This window comes from Oryx dammah, unplaced genomic scaffold (genome assembly GCF_014754425.2).
Source record: "Oryx dammah isolate SB20612 unplaced genomic scaffold, SCBI_Odam_1.1 HiC_scaffold_2, whole genome shotgun sequence".
In the NCBI taxonomy this organism is placed as follows: domain Eukaryota; kingdom Metazoa; phylum Chordata; class Mammalia; order Artiodactyla; family Bovidae; genus Oryx; species Oryx dammah.
Window position 1 is genome coordinate 24006724 of NW_024070186.1, and position 13529 is coordinate 24020252.

The 13529-nt window shown below is 39.9% G+C and overlaps 1 protein-coding gene across 3 annotated transcripts in view; it reads left to right on the plus strand.

Annotated features, from left to right (window-relative positions):
• Positions 1-13529, plus strand: part of PPP2R3A (protein phosphatase 2 regulatory subunit B''alpha) — a 242383-nt gene that overhangs the window by 37614 nt on the left and 191240 nt on the right. For 2 of the 3 annotated variants that reach the window (XM_040233113.1, XM_040233133.1), the window contains exons 2-3: positions 10652-10740; positions 12864-13021. The gene's annotated coding sequence lies outside the window, so the exon portion shown is untranslated. Of the gene's footprint in view, positions 1-10651; positions 10741-12830; positions 13022-13529 lie in introns of all 3 variants that reach the window. The other variant, XM_040233119.1, reaches the window with a different exon arrangement.

Sequence of the window (13529 nt, forward strand, 5' to 3'; positions counted from 1 at the left end):
ATGGTGACTGCAGCTGCCAGGGTCCTGCCCGGTGGATCCAGGGAATTCGAAGCGGGGACGGTGTTGGCGTGAGAAAAACTTGTTTATTAATATAAGATTAGATTAGGAAGAAAATAATATAGTAGGAAATTTAGGTAGAGAGAAGAGGCTGAATAACTTGGATTATGTGGAAGACTAATAAAGTTCCAGACAAGGAACTTGCACCATCTACGTTAGGCCACCGGCGTCCGTTTGAATATCGGAGAGTGCCCCACCTTGGGCTCTCTCTCTTATGGATCTTAGAAGCTGGGACAAATAAGTAGACATGATGAGCCTCCCTGCTCCAGATGGGAATTCAGCCGGAAAAAGAAAAGAACGACATGGGGAAGCCCAGCATCGGTGCAAGACTCCAAAAACTATTTTTCAAAATCAGCTTATATACCCCAAGTTGTACATAAAGAAATAGAGTTATGCAGGGGCAGCAGTCCTGACCCTCATTGAGATAAGGCTTTCTTTTTGCATACCCTCCCGTATACAAAAGGTCTCAGGTGGTTTACATTATCTTCTGGCCAAGAGGCTTGTTAACATTTTTATGGCTCTCTTCCTGGATAATTGTCCAGAAAACTCCTTTTCCCTAGAAGTGTTTTTTCTTTACTCTGCATCACCCTCAAAGTACAAAAAAGTTACATTCCTATAGAACAAAGGTACAGTGGGTTATAACAAAGAAAGTACTTAACTCGAAGATCTAGTGTTGCTAATACCAGGTCTACTACCTGTTTTCCTATATACCAACTATACCTAAAAATAAAAGATACGAAAATTTGGCAGCAAGTATTGGCTCAACAAATGAAACCTTTAATCAGTCCTATTCTAATGATTTTGACTCCTCGGAAGCCTCGACATTCCTAGGACGTTTTAAGCTTCCTGTGCCTCCCTGCAGTAGGGAGGCCTCAATCACATGTGCAGCTGTACGAGTCCTGCAGGCAGGCTAGAAAGCCATCAGAGGGGTTTTTGGATTAAAACACTCGTATTATGCCCAGGAGATTTATTATCTAAAAGCTCTAATTTTTTCCAGAAAAAGGTGGTGGGGGGACAGTCCCCTGTTAATGACAGAAGAGTAGGTGGAAAGCATAGCATAGTAAAGCAGGCAGATTCCGGTCTTGGGGGGTGGATGCTCAGGAATTTCCAGGGGGAATCCCTGAAGCCGAACACATCCTTGCGTTTTGTCAGGCTTCCTTCCGCATGACCTTGTCACTGGTGGGATTCCTCACGCTGGCTCCCGACATGCAGCCATGAAATTAAAAGATGCTTACTCCTTGGAAGGAAAGTTGTGACCTAGATAGCATATTGAAAAGCAGAGACATTACTTTGCCAACTAAGGTCCATCTAGTCAAGGCTATGGTTTTTCCAGTAGTCATGTATGGATGTGAGAGTTGGACTGTGAAGAAGGCTGAGCGCCGAAGAGTTGATGCTTTTGAACTGTGATGTTGGAGAAGACTCTTGAGAGTCCTTTGGACTGCAAGGAGATCCAACCAGTCCATTCTAAAGGAGATTAGCCCTGGGTGTTCTTTGGAAGGATTGATGCTAAAGCTGAAACTCCAGTACTTTGGCCACCTCATGCAAAGAGTTGACTCATTGAAAAAGACTCTGATGCTGGGATGGATTGGGGGCAGGAGGAGAAGGGGACGACAGAGGATTAGATGGTTGGATGGCATCACCGACTCGATGGACATTAGTTTGAGTGAACTTTGGGAGTTAGTGATGAACAGGGAGGCCTGGCGTGCTGCAATTCATGGGATCGCAGAGTTGGACACGACTGAGCGACTGAACTGAACTGAAGCCCTTGCTAGACCTCATCTACAGGGAAACAGAGGGCCCTTAGTCCCACATGTAAAATACCAACTGAATGAAGAACTTTGGGAGTGTCTCAGGTTCTCATGTCCTTCAGGCTGAATGACAGGTGGTGAGGCAGGCTTGGTGGTGGCCCTAGACTTGGACTTGTCAGCTCAGTCTAACATAACCATATGTATGCCCAGAAAATAAAAGCAAGTCCTGGACAATCTCACTTGTTCTGTTACAGCAAATAACTGTTTATTCTCGTCTCTCCTACTCTCAGATTTCTGACCCTGTGGTCAACCTCTGTACCCACTTCTAGCCTTCTTGTTTGGACACCCGTTATGTCTCCCCCTGGAACCTGGTTCTCACCTCTGCTTTCCAGTCTGATCTCAGCATCTTCTTTCCCAGTTCTCTACTCTTCCCAAACACAACCTGTTAAAATTTTTTCTGCTGAAATTGTGGCCACAGAGGCCCACTAGAGGTGGTGGCTCAGACTTGTGCTCCAAGGATTGTTTTGTTTAGTTGGTTACTACTGTGCAGCCCAAAAGACCACAACCTTTCGCCTGAAATTGACTTAAAGATAGACAAGTGCTTCCTGCACTCTTCCAGTGCCAGGCTCAGAGATTTGCTGAATCTGTGCAAAAGTGAACCAATGATCTTTTTTATAATATGATTTCAACTGAGACACGTTAAGGTTGATTAAATAGAGGGGATCAATTGGCTCAATGAATAAGATATCAAAACTGTATCCAGGGCACAAACAAAGAAATGGGGAAGCACCGGGTTCTTTCGAGAAACACGTGAAAACTGAAAATTGTCAGCTCAGAATAATCTGCATTTCCTTCTTGCCTGTAGGAATTTCAGTTGGGCTGTTCCAGATATTTCCATTTGCTCTGTTCCTCTCCCCCAGTTGAAATTTGGGGTGCTCTGCAGCATCTAACAATCCATATATTAAGAAAATAACACTGAATTCCTGCTTTATGCTGTGCACTGGCTCCACATTGGGGATATAAGGATGAGTAAATTGCAGTGGCTTTCTGACTCATTTCTACTTCTGCTTCCCTAATCCATCACACTGCCACCTGAATCCCATCATCTCCGTTCCTGAGAAACTTAGCAGTGCTATAAATGCTTAATAAATATCTTGTGAATAAATGGAAATTACTTCCAAGTTTCTTTTATTCAGAGAATCTTTGCACTAAACTTTTGTATTTCTTTTCCTCCAAATCAAATCTCATATTTCACACTTATTAATACATTAATTTTTTTTCTTGCCCTGATGGTTGCAGCTCTGATGTTTACAGTCCTCTGCATTTTTCATTTCCTTCATTGACTTAATCTTATAGGTCTCTTGTTCTAAAGAAAAAAAATTAAACTACGTGTTTGACCTCATGGCATGTTGTAGGTGTAGCTCTGCTTCTGGATGTGATGCCATGTATGTATATGCCTTTAATTATTTATCAGCTTTATAGTTGAACAAGCCCATTGTCTTACTTATGGTTATAATGTTTGGTAATATACTTGTGACCTAAAGTTCAGATAGGTAGCTTTAACATTATTCATTGGTCCTTAAGGGTCTACGTTTTACTCTATTAATGTATCTTATGTATTTTGTTTGGCTATTTTGTGTGTCACAATTTCATCATTCACTAATAAATTCATTAAATTATCAAGGTTTCTGAAACACAAAATTAAGATTAAAAAAAGAACCTTTTATGTTCTTTTTATCCAGTTACTACAAAGAACTTCAGTGTTCTATAGATTTATGTCCATCCTTCCTTTTTCACTCCTTCCATTCTTCCTTCCTTCTTGCCATCCTTCCATCTTTCTGTCCTTCCAGCCGTCTTTTCTCTTTCTTGTTCCTGCTGAGATTTGAGATATTTCCTTCCCTATATGTTGAGAAATCTGAAATTATGGCAGGGACTCAAGTACTATCTATCCCACCTCCTTTGGCTTTAATATGGCCATGGTGTAAGACAGAGGGGCTTTGATGTTAGAGAAAATTATGCTCAGTCAGTTTTTCCACTTTCTAAGTATGTAATATGAGCAAGTTGTTTTTTTTTTTTAACTTAGCCTCAGTTTACTCATCTGTGAAATAAAGATTACACTGTGTTCAGTGCTGGCATAAAAATAAATTAGAAAATGCATTTAAGTGTTCAACACAATACCTAGCATATGAATACTTTTGAAGTGATAATACTAATCTTCCCTTTGCAAGTCCCATTCAACAAGGATCAGTCAACACAGCAGCATGCCTCTGCTTCTCCCTCCCAGGCATTCACACATACCTCTCCCCTGCATCTAAGGAATACAAGCCCACAATAAGAGTACTCAAAGGAGTATTCCTAGTTCTCTTTCTTGCTGTCTCATTGTCTGCTGGTGAGAGTAGCATAATTCCTGCAGAGGATGGTCTTTTGCCTGATGAATGACCATCTTCTTGACTTTGCCAGTGGAGTCCTAGAGAGGATGTTCTTATTCTGAAAGTGAAAATCACTTCAGTCATGTTCGATTCTGTGGTCCTATGGACTGTAGCTCTCCAGGCTCCTCTGTCCTTGTAAATCTCCAGGCAAGAATACTGGAGTGGATTGCCGTTCCCTTCTCCAGGAGATCTTCACAACCCAAGGATCAAACCCAGGTCTTCTGCATTGCAGGCAGATTATTTACCAACTGAGCCCCCAGGGAAGCCCACTTCACTCTCAGCTCACTAGCACATTTTGGGTAAATGCTACTCCTTCAGACGTGTGGCTCTTAACATATACTTTTGGATGTTCTAAAGGCTTAGGGTAAGACCATGGGAGAAAGTTGCTGAGGCAGAGTAGAGAACAAGGTCAGTATGTTTAACATTATAGAGAAAAGGTCAAGAACCGAAGAGGCCAGGATATCAGATGAATTATCTATTTGACTATCAAAATCAATAGGAAATACACGAGAAATACTGTTGGAATGACAGTGAGCCAAAAGCCAAAATCAAGGAATGAAAGGGAGTGACTTTGCAATAAATCCTGCAGTAAGGAAGGCAGGTGGGTGATAGAGTTGAATGGTATGCGACTCAGAGCAGGGGTTTAGGGGGTGGGCAGGCAGCGAACCAGCGCAGAACAGGAAGGGCTCCCACCAGGCCTCATGTTTGTAGGGTGTGGAAAAGAGTCGTCATCTAAGAGGGCTACAGGGAAAGCAGCATCCTCAGGGGAAAGTACAGATTCAATTTAAATAAGAAAGTAGAGGAAGTTGAAGAAAGTGTCAGAGAAGAGATCCAAGATCTGGGGAATTTGCTGATGTCTACACATACATGTGTTCTGTAGGGCTCAGTGATGGGTTACAATTTCTGGAGGTAGGTTAGAAGCTTGGAGTCCATCGTCATCATCATCATCTCTCCTTTGCATACATCCTCAGGTCCTTGCCTGGCTAATCCACAGCACTGATAAATCCAATTCTTTGCCTGTTCCATGCCTATAAAACCATGTGGCTAGGCACTTGTCAAATTAATGGTCATAACCTCAAGTGGGCCCATAGTGCTCCCTGGCAATCATACTCCCTAGATGATTATTGCATGTCTTCAGTCTCCTTACATATTTCACCATCTCCTCCCTACTCTTCACTTTCAACTGTTGACCATACTTCCTAGTTCAGAAAAGAAACAGAAGAAAAAGAGCTTTCAAAAGCTTTCACCACCATACCTACCCACTCTTTGCCATAGTATCCATATACTCTGCTTTCTTTCCTATTAACCTAACTGCTTTGTAATTCTTTCTCTTATATCAGTTTTACCCTCTCTGAGTCATTGTCTTATACATGAAAATATGCTTGTATTGCATATTTAAAATATGCAATTTAAAATATAATTCTCCTTGACTCCACCTTCCTCTCTAACTATTGCCTTATTTCAGTTAAACTTCACAGCAAAACTTCTTGGAAGTGTTGTCTATATTCTATCAATAGTTTCTGTCTTCCCCTTCTTTTTGTTTGTTTGTTTTTTTAACTCAAGCCAGTCATACTTCTGCTTCCCAAATTTTATCAACACATTTCTTTATACTTACCTAGTTTAACATTCAGGAACAGAGTTAACCAGTCTCTCCTCCTTGAAATACCTTATTCACTTTAAAATATTTGTCAAGAACTGTGCAATATCTTAGATTTTACCCTGTTTGTAAGCCAGCAGTTTAGCTTGCCAGTTTCATGAATGGTGTGAGGTGAATGTGATAACCACTACACTACAGAAACTCCATTAGTTTCATGAATGGTGGTAGAAGGCACAAGACTTATGGATCAGAGACAGGTGAATTGTCTGTAATAAACACAGCAATAGCAGTAGCCACAGTAGGAGTCTTTTTGTACTGGTTCCCTTAGCCCCAGTCACTCTGAGGCAATGTGAAAGGGGGCAAACTACAGCTACCGGCATGGTAGGTTGTGTTATTAGAAAGGAAGCCTGATCTTAGAGAATGCAAATCTTTTATGATGGGCAATTAGCATGCCTTCTCTTTGCTCCAGAGGGAAGCAGTATTAAGTGTTCAAGGTCATTTGCTATACAGACATTCTTGAAAAAGATCATGTGGAACTGTCATATTATATAACTTATCTTATCACTAATTATCAAGACAGGCAGTGCCTTGCTTGCAGTGTGTACAGAAACGTGAGAGACCCATGGAGAGCTGTCTCACAATTCCTCCCTCTCTGACCGCGTCTTTTCTGTCTTCTCTGCTGATTCCGCTTCATTCCCTCAGGCTCTAAGTACTGTAGCTACTCCTCTGCTGTAGCCATTAGCTCATGTAGCTACTTAATTTAAATTTTCAACTATTCAGTTGCATCAGCCATGTTTCAGGTGTTGAGTAGCCACATGAATGGCACAGATATATAAAATATTTCATCATCTCAGGCAGTTCTGTCGAACAGCACCTAGGCTTAGCCTTGGTTGCTTCTTATTCTGTTCCTATATAGAAACAGAGATTTCTGTAGAATCTTAAAGAAAAGATTTATTATAGGGTATATATGTATTTCTTTTCTTTCTGTATTCCCTCCGTTGGTGATCTCATCTAGTCTCAAGGCTTTAACTATGAGTCTTAGATTTATACTAGCCTAAATCTCTCCCCAGAAGTCTAGGTTTAATTCTCTAACAGCATTCTGCACATCTTTATCTGAATGTCTAGTAGGCACCTCAAAAGTAACAGCCAAAATTGAATTACTGACCTTCTTGCCATCACTGCTTCATCTCCCACCAATGAATTGGTTCTTCCTGCAGTCTTCCCAGTCTGAATTATCTCAGTTTTCTTCTTCCAATTGTTCAGGAAAACAACGGTTTAAAAAAAAATAGATTCACTCTTGACCTCTCTCTTTTCCACAAAGCCCTCACATGTGTCCCATTGGCTCTTATTTCAAAATATATCCAGAATCTGACTTTTCACCTTTCTTCTACTGTCACTTGGTTCAAGCCAACATCATCTTTTGCCTGGAATATTCTAGGCAAATTTGGCCCCCTTTTTTGGTCTCCCTACTTATACCCGTGTCCCCTGTAGTCTGTTCCCATAAGAGCAACTAAAATGATCTTGTTTTAAAAATAAATCAGACCATGTAATTTCTCTGCTTAAAATTCCTTAGTAGCTTTCTATCTCACTCAGTAAAAGTCAAAGTCTAGTCACACTGGCATTCTCACCTTGCTAAAATATTAAGACATGTTCCCACCTCAGAGCCTTTATAGTTGATAGTCTTTCTATCATGCCCTCTTCCCTACAACCAAGCTCCACACATGTGCTTTTTCCCTCATAATACTGACTTATTGAAGAGACCTGGCCAGTTGTCTTACAGAATGAGCCATATCATGAACTTCTCTGTTCACCTATGGTGGTTTAAAACTTATTTCTCTATTGCCTATATTTCCTATAATTGAATGTTAAATCTGAAAGTTTGATTAAAGCTAAATATTCTTGGCAAGAAAAGTCCATGCATGATATTCAGGCTTCATATTACATCCAATTGGGAGGTACATATTATCTGATTATCCCACCTTTAGTGATTCTAAGTTTAACTAAGCTGTTATGGTGGTGACTTTCAGATCCCTTCATTATAAATTTATATTTTTCCCTTTGTGATTAACAATCTGAATGGTGAATGTTATTTTTTTAATTACATGATTTTTAAAAATAATTTTGAGCTATTTGTAGTTTTTTAAAAAAAATATTTTTTAGAGATCCATCCAATATATATTGGGTTGGCCAAAGAGTTCATTCAGTTTTTTTCTGTAAGATGGCTTTAGTAGGGCTTAGTGTATTTAACTTCATTCAACACAATTTTGTTAGGTTGTATTGTTAAAACAGCTGTCATATCAGTGCACATTTTTTAGAAAACTTACCAAAATAGGTGAATTTTTTGTGTAGCCATTTTAATATTGAAAATGGAAGAAAAGAAGCAATATTTTCAGCATATTATGCTTTATTATTTCAAGAAAAGTAAAAACACAACTGAAATGTAAGGAAAGATTTTTGCAGTGTATAGAGAAGGTGCTGTGACTGATGGAACATGTCAAGTGAAAAGTGAAAGTCACTCAGTCGTGTCTAACTCTTTGAGACCCCATGCACTATACAGTCCATGGAATTCTCCAGGCCAGAATACTGGAGTGGGTAGCCTTGCCCTTCTCCAGGGGATCTTCCCAACCCAGGGATTGAACCCAGGTCTCCTGCATTGCAGGTGGATTCTTTACCAGCTGAGCTATGAGGGAAGCCTGAACATGTCAAAAGTAGTTTGCAAAGTTGCATGCTAGAGATTCTTTGCTGGACGATGCTTTATGGTAGAACAGTTGAAGTTGATAGCGATCAAACTGAGACATTAATTAAGAACAATCAACACTACACTAAGGGAGATAGCCAACTTAGTCAAAATATCCAAATCAGTAAACATTTGAAAGTCATTTACACCAGCTTGGTTATGTTAAATTGCTCTGATCTTTGGATTCTGCATAAGTTAATAGAAAAAGAACTTCTTAACCATATTTACACATGTGATTCTCTACTGAAACATAACTAAAACATTCCTTTTTTTAAGACAAATTGTGATAGGTGATGAAAAGTAAATACTGTACAATAATGTGGAACAGAAGAGATCATGGGGCAAGCGAAATGAACCACCACCAACCACACCAAAGGCCAGTCTTTATGCAAAGAAGGTGATGTTGTGTATATGGTGGGATTGGAAGGGAGTCCTCTGTTATGAGCTCCTTCCAGAAAACCAAATGGTTAATTCCAGCAAGTACTGCTCCTAGTTAGACCAACTGAAAGCAGCAGTTGATGATAAGTGTCCAAAATTTGTGAATAGAAGCTCATAATCTTTCATCAGGATAAGCAAGACTGTGTGCTTCTTTGATGACCAGGCAAAAACGGTTACAGCTTCACTGGGAAATTCTGATTCATCCACCATATTCATCAGATATTGCAACTTCAGATTTCCATTTATTTCGGTCTTTAAAAAATTCTCTTAATGGAAAAATTTCAATTCCCTAAAAGACTAAAAAGCACCTGGAACAGTTCTTTGCTCAAAAAGAGAAAAAGTTTTGCAAAGATGGAATTATGAAGTTGCCTGAAAAATGGCAGAAGATAGTGGAACAAACCAGTGAATACATTGTTCAATAAAGTTCTTGGTGAAAATGAAAAATGTGTCTTTTATTTTTATTTAAAAATGGAAGGAACTTTTTGGCCAGCCTAGTAAAGCAGATAACAGCAAAGCTATTCTAATTGCAGTGGGAAATGGCTAGTATTGGCAGCTTCCAAGGGAACTCTGACGAGCTCAGTTTGTAATTCACAGAGCCCAGCCAAGCGCTGGAGGAAGCGAGGCCTGAAGAGGGTCCATGAAGTCTTAAGGTGGCCTAGCGTCTGATGAGAAAGGGTCAGTGTGCTTTGTGTTAGAGCACAGTGTGTCACTTCCTGGGAAAGCCGTGGTTATGGATGATCACCAGAATGGCACTTGGTTTTTCCCTGGCAGTCCACCCACTGCTTTTGGTTGTCTGGGTACTGTCTTTGACATTCTATCTGTTCTGCAGATGTGAAGATTTGAAATTACTTCATTTTTAGTGTGTGTTGGGCTGCAGTCTTTTCTTTTTTTTCCAGCTTCCCTTTTGGAAATTCTTCATCCACAAAGAATTCCAGAATCAGACATTATTCATCTTGTGTCTGGAACACTAAAATCTCATGAGCTTCCATGTCTTACCTCTTTCCACCTTTAAAATATTGAAAATACTGCCACAGCTGAAGTCGGTTTTATTATTTGCTTGCTGCTTGCTTCCTTTATGTACCTTTCTTATCATAGAGCTTTAATGTGCCTTAGTAAAGAGCTGAACAAGTAAATTTGGTATGTCCACAGATTGTATCTAGGATGTATGCCATTTATTTTCATTTTCATGAAAAGGTGTTTTCCTATCTTAAGTGGAAAAGGCAAATAATAAACTATAATTGTCTCACTTTTGTTTTAAAAATTGATAAATATTTGCAAAATTCCACATGTCTATTTATGTGTATATTTATGTGTGTGTTGAAAGTCAAAAAGAGGGAAAATCTTCATATTGATACTGTCTCTGGGTGTGATCTTTATTTTCCTCTTTGTATTTTCTCTCTTTTTTTTTTTCCAGCAGTCATGCCTTATTTCTCAGTCATTACTTTTACAAAGATTAAAACTGTTGTTTAAGAAATAAGCAGTTATTTAACTTCAATCTGTCAAATCCAAGCCATGTTCAAAGCAGTTCCAGACTCCTCCTCAGCTACTGCCATCCATGCCATCTTCGGGGATTTTTCTCTGGTCTGTTATTGTCCCGTTCAAGCAAGTTTTCCCCTGACTCAGGCTTCTATTTATTTTATTCCAGGTTCCTGGTCATCACCTAGATTTGCCCACTTGCCTCTGGAGAGCTTCTCTGCTCACTTGTACCACAATAAACTTGTCAGAAAAAGAAAGGTGGATGTAAAAATTATGTTCTAAAAGGAACTGTCACTAGAATGTGATTTCCATCAAGGCCCAAAAGTGCCCCCCAGTATATCCCTGTATACCCCAGTTGAAAGGATTGATTTATTCTTTTTTTGCCTCATTTATTTTGTCAGTTCCTGCAGTCAGGAGCTTTGCTTGTTTTCTGTGATACCCTAAACATTTGGGGTACTTATTATACATTAATAAATAGTCCTTTTTTCTTTTTAAAGATCCATAATTACCTAATAAAACTGAATGTAGGATCTGTTGTCAGCTTTGGCCAGAATTTGTACTTGCACAGGGATACAGAAAAGAACAGGATTTAAAGATAACTTATGGATTTCCCTTGTGACTCAGTGGTAAAGAATCTGCCTGCCGGTGCAGGAGACGCAGGTCCAATCCCTAATCGGGAAAGATCCCACATGCTGTGGAGCAACTAAGCCCGTGTACCACAACTTTTGAGCCTGTGCTCTAGAGCCTGGGAGCCACAACTGCTGAGCCCACGTGAGGCTCCACAGCAAGAGAAGCCACAAGAGTGACTAGCCCCTGCTCCCCACACCTAGAGAAAAGTCCACACAGCAACAGAAACTCAGCACCAAAAAGAAAAAGAAATTTTAAAAAGGAAATAAAGATAACTTACATTCAGATTGTACTCATAGATTCGTGATCACAGGTAGTCACATAAGCCTTTGAGCTGCCTTCATTTGCAGCCTCACTGATTCTCTTCTGAAATCTCTCTGCAGAGCCCTTCTGCCTGCTCTGCCTGGCTTTGGTCTTGCCTCCCCAGCTCTGTCCTCTGCAGCACTACACAGTGATACGCCCACAGTGTAAACCTGACTGAGTCCCCCCACCTCGACTGAAGCCACTCGAGGATTCTCTGATGCTGTTGCCTCTTCCCCACCCCTTTAGTGGTAGCACCTAGAAGCCTCTCTTCACACTTGACATTGAAATAACACCAAACTCCCAGGAGCTCCTCATATTTCCCAGGCCACGTCCTCCTGCCTGGCCCTCTTTATCCATAAGGCATCTTCGCTTTCTTTCAGCAGCCACTGCTTCTGATCCATTCCAAACTGGGCTTGGCAGTCCTGCTCTCTGGGGTGCCTTTCTTGATATAAAAAATATTATTTTCTCTGCCTACTTACACCGTAAGCTCGCTTGAGGCAAAATTATAGGATTTGTAGTTTACTTGTCTTGAAGAATACCTGGCTTGTAGTAGCATCAAATGTTTATTAAGCTGGGTTATATATATGTTCTTCTAAATCATCCAAATGATTTTCATCTACAGAATGTGATTTTATCTTTATATGATCTGCTCCAAAATAAGAAAAGCCTTAGAAAAGGGAAATATATGAATCAGAATAACTTAAAGTACTACCAGCAACGGAGATAGCTATTGTTGATGTTTTGGAATGTATTATAGAGAATTTTTTAATTATAAAATGGTCAAAGTTTAACCACCAGACTTCCCAGGTAGCTCAAAGGTAAAGAGTCCACCTACCAATGCAAGAGAGGCAGGAGATTCAGTTTGATCCCTGAGTCAGGAAGATTCCCTTGAGAAAGAAATGGCAACCCACTCCAGTATTCTTGTCTGGCAAATCACATGAGCAGAAGAGGCTGGTAGGTTACAGTCCATGGGGTTGCAAAATCAGACACAACTGAGTGAGTGAGCATGCACGCATGCACAAAGTTTAACTTCATTATTTGCCACTTAGAGCCAGTACTCAGAAATCAGTAGTTTTGCAAATTACATGCATTAAAAATTAATAGCCAGTTCAGGGACTTCCCTGGTGGTCCAGTGGCTGAGACTCCGTACTCCTAATGCAGGGGGCCCAGGTTTGATCCCTGGTCAGGGAACTAGGTCCCACATGCTACAACCAAGAGTTCACATGCCACAACTAAAGCTCTTGCATGCCTCAGCTAAAGCCCAGCACAGCCTAATAAATAAATATTTTTAAAAAATTAATAGCCACTTTATTGTGCTTCCCATATCAAAAAAAATACAAAATAGTTTTTAGGTAAAATATTGCTTTTTTTGTATTTCAAAGCAAGAAAGAATGTTTTGCTTTTCTTGTGTTCCCTAGACCCCAGAACCATCTCTTGTCCTATTTTTCCAGAAGAGAAGGTGAATCCCAGTGAGGGCATTGACTTGACCATCTTACTGAGTTTGTCAGTGCAGAAGTAGAAGCTTGGACGAGGAACTCCTGCCTGCCCACCTGGTGCTTTTTCCCTCAGCCACATTTCCTCCTTCTCCACTGAAGTAAAGAAAAAGTAAGTCTTTAAGCACTTCCTAGTTCCAGTATGCTCAAATTAGGCCTGCTGCTGAGATGTTCTTATTTTACTTTTAGTCTCATCAAGACGTCAGCGTTAAACCTAGAACGTTAATTGTTCTTTCATGTTCATATATATAATTTCTTTGAGCATCAGAAAAATATTGCCTTCTATGAGATTTCTTAATTTATTTTCTCAACAATTTTTGAAGTGAACACAACAGATAAAATATTCCAGGTCTCCTTTTTTTATCCTACAAGTAGCTCTGTAGTATATGTTTTTGTATCCCTCTAAATTGTTCTCTTGGGATCAGTTTCCATACTGAGTCATCCACTACAGAGTGCCGGTGTTTTCCAGGCAGATTATCTTATTATTTCTAAATGACTCATTCCTTCTGAATCATCACACCTTATGTACTGTGTTAAAAAAAAATTGTTTTAGGTGCTTTTCTACAATTTTTCCTTATCTAGTCTCCAGAATGTCCTATTTAAATAACATGGATATTCAAACAG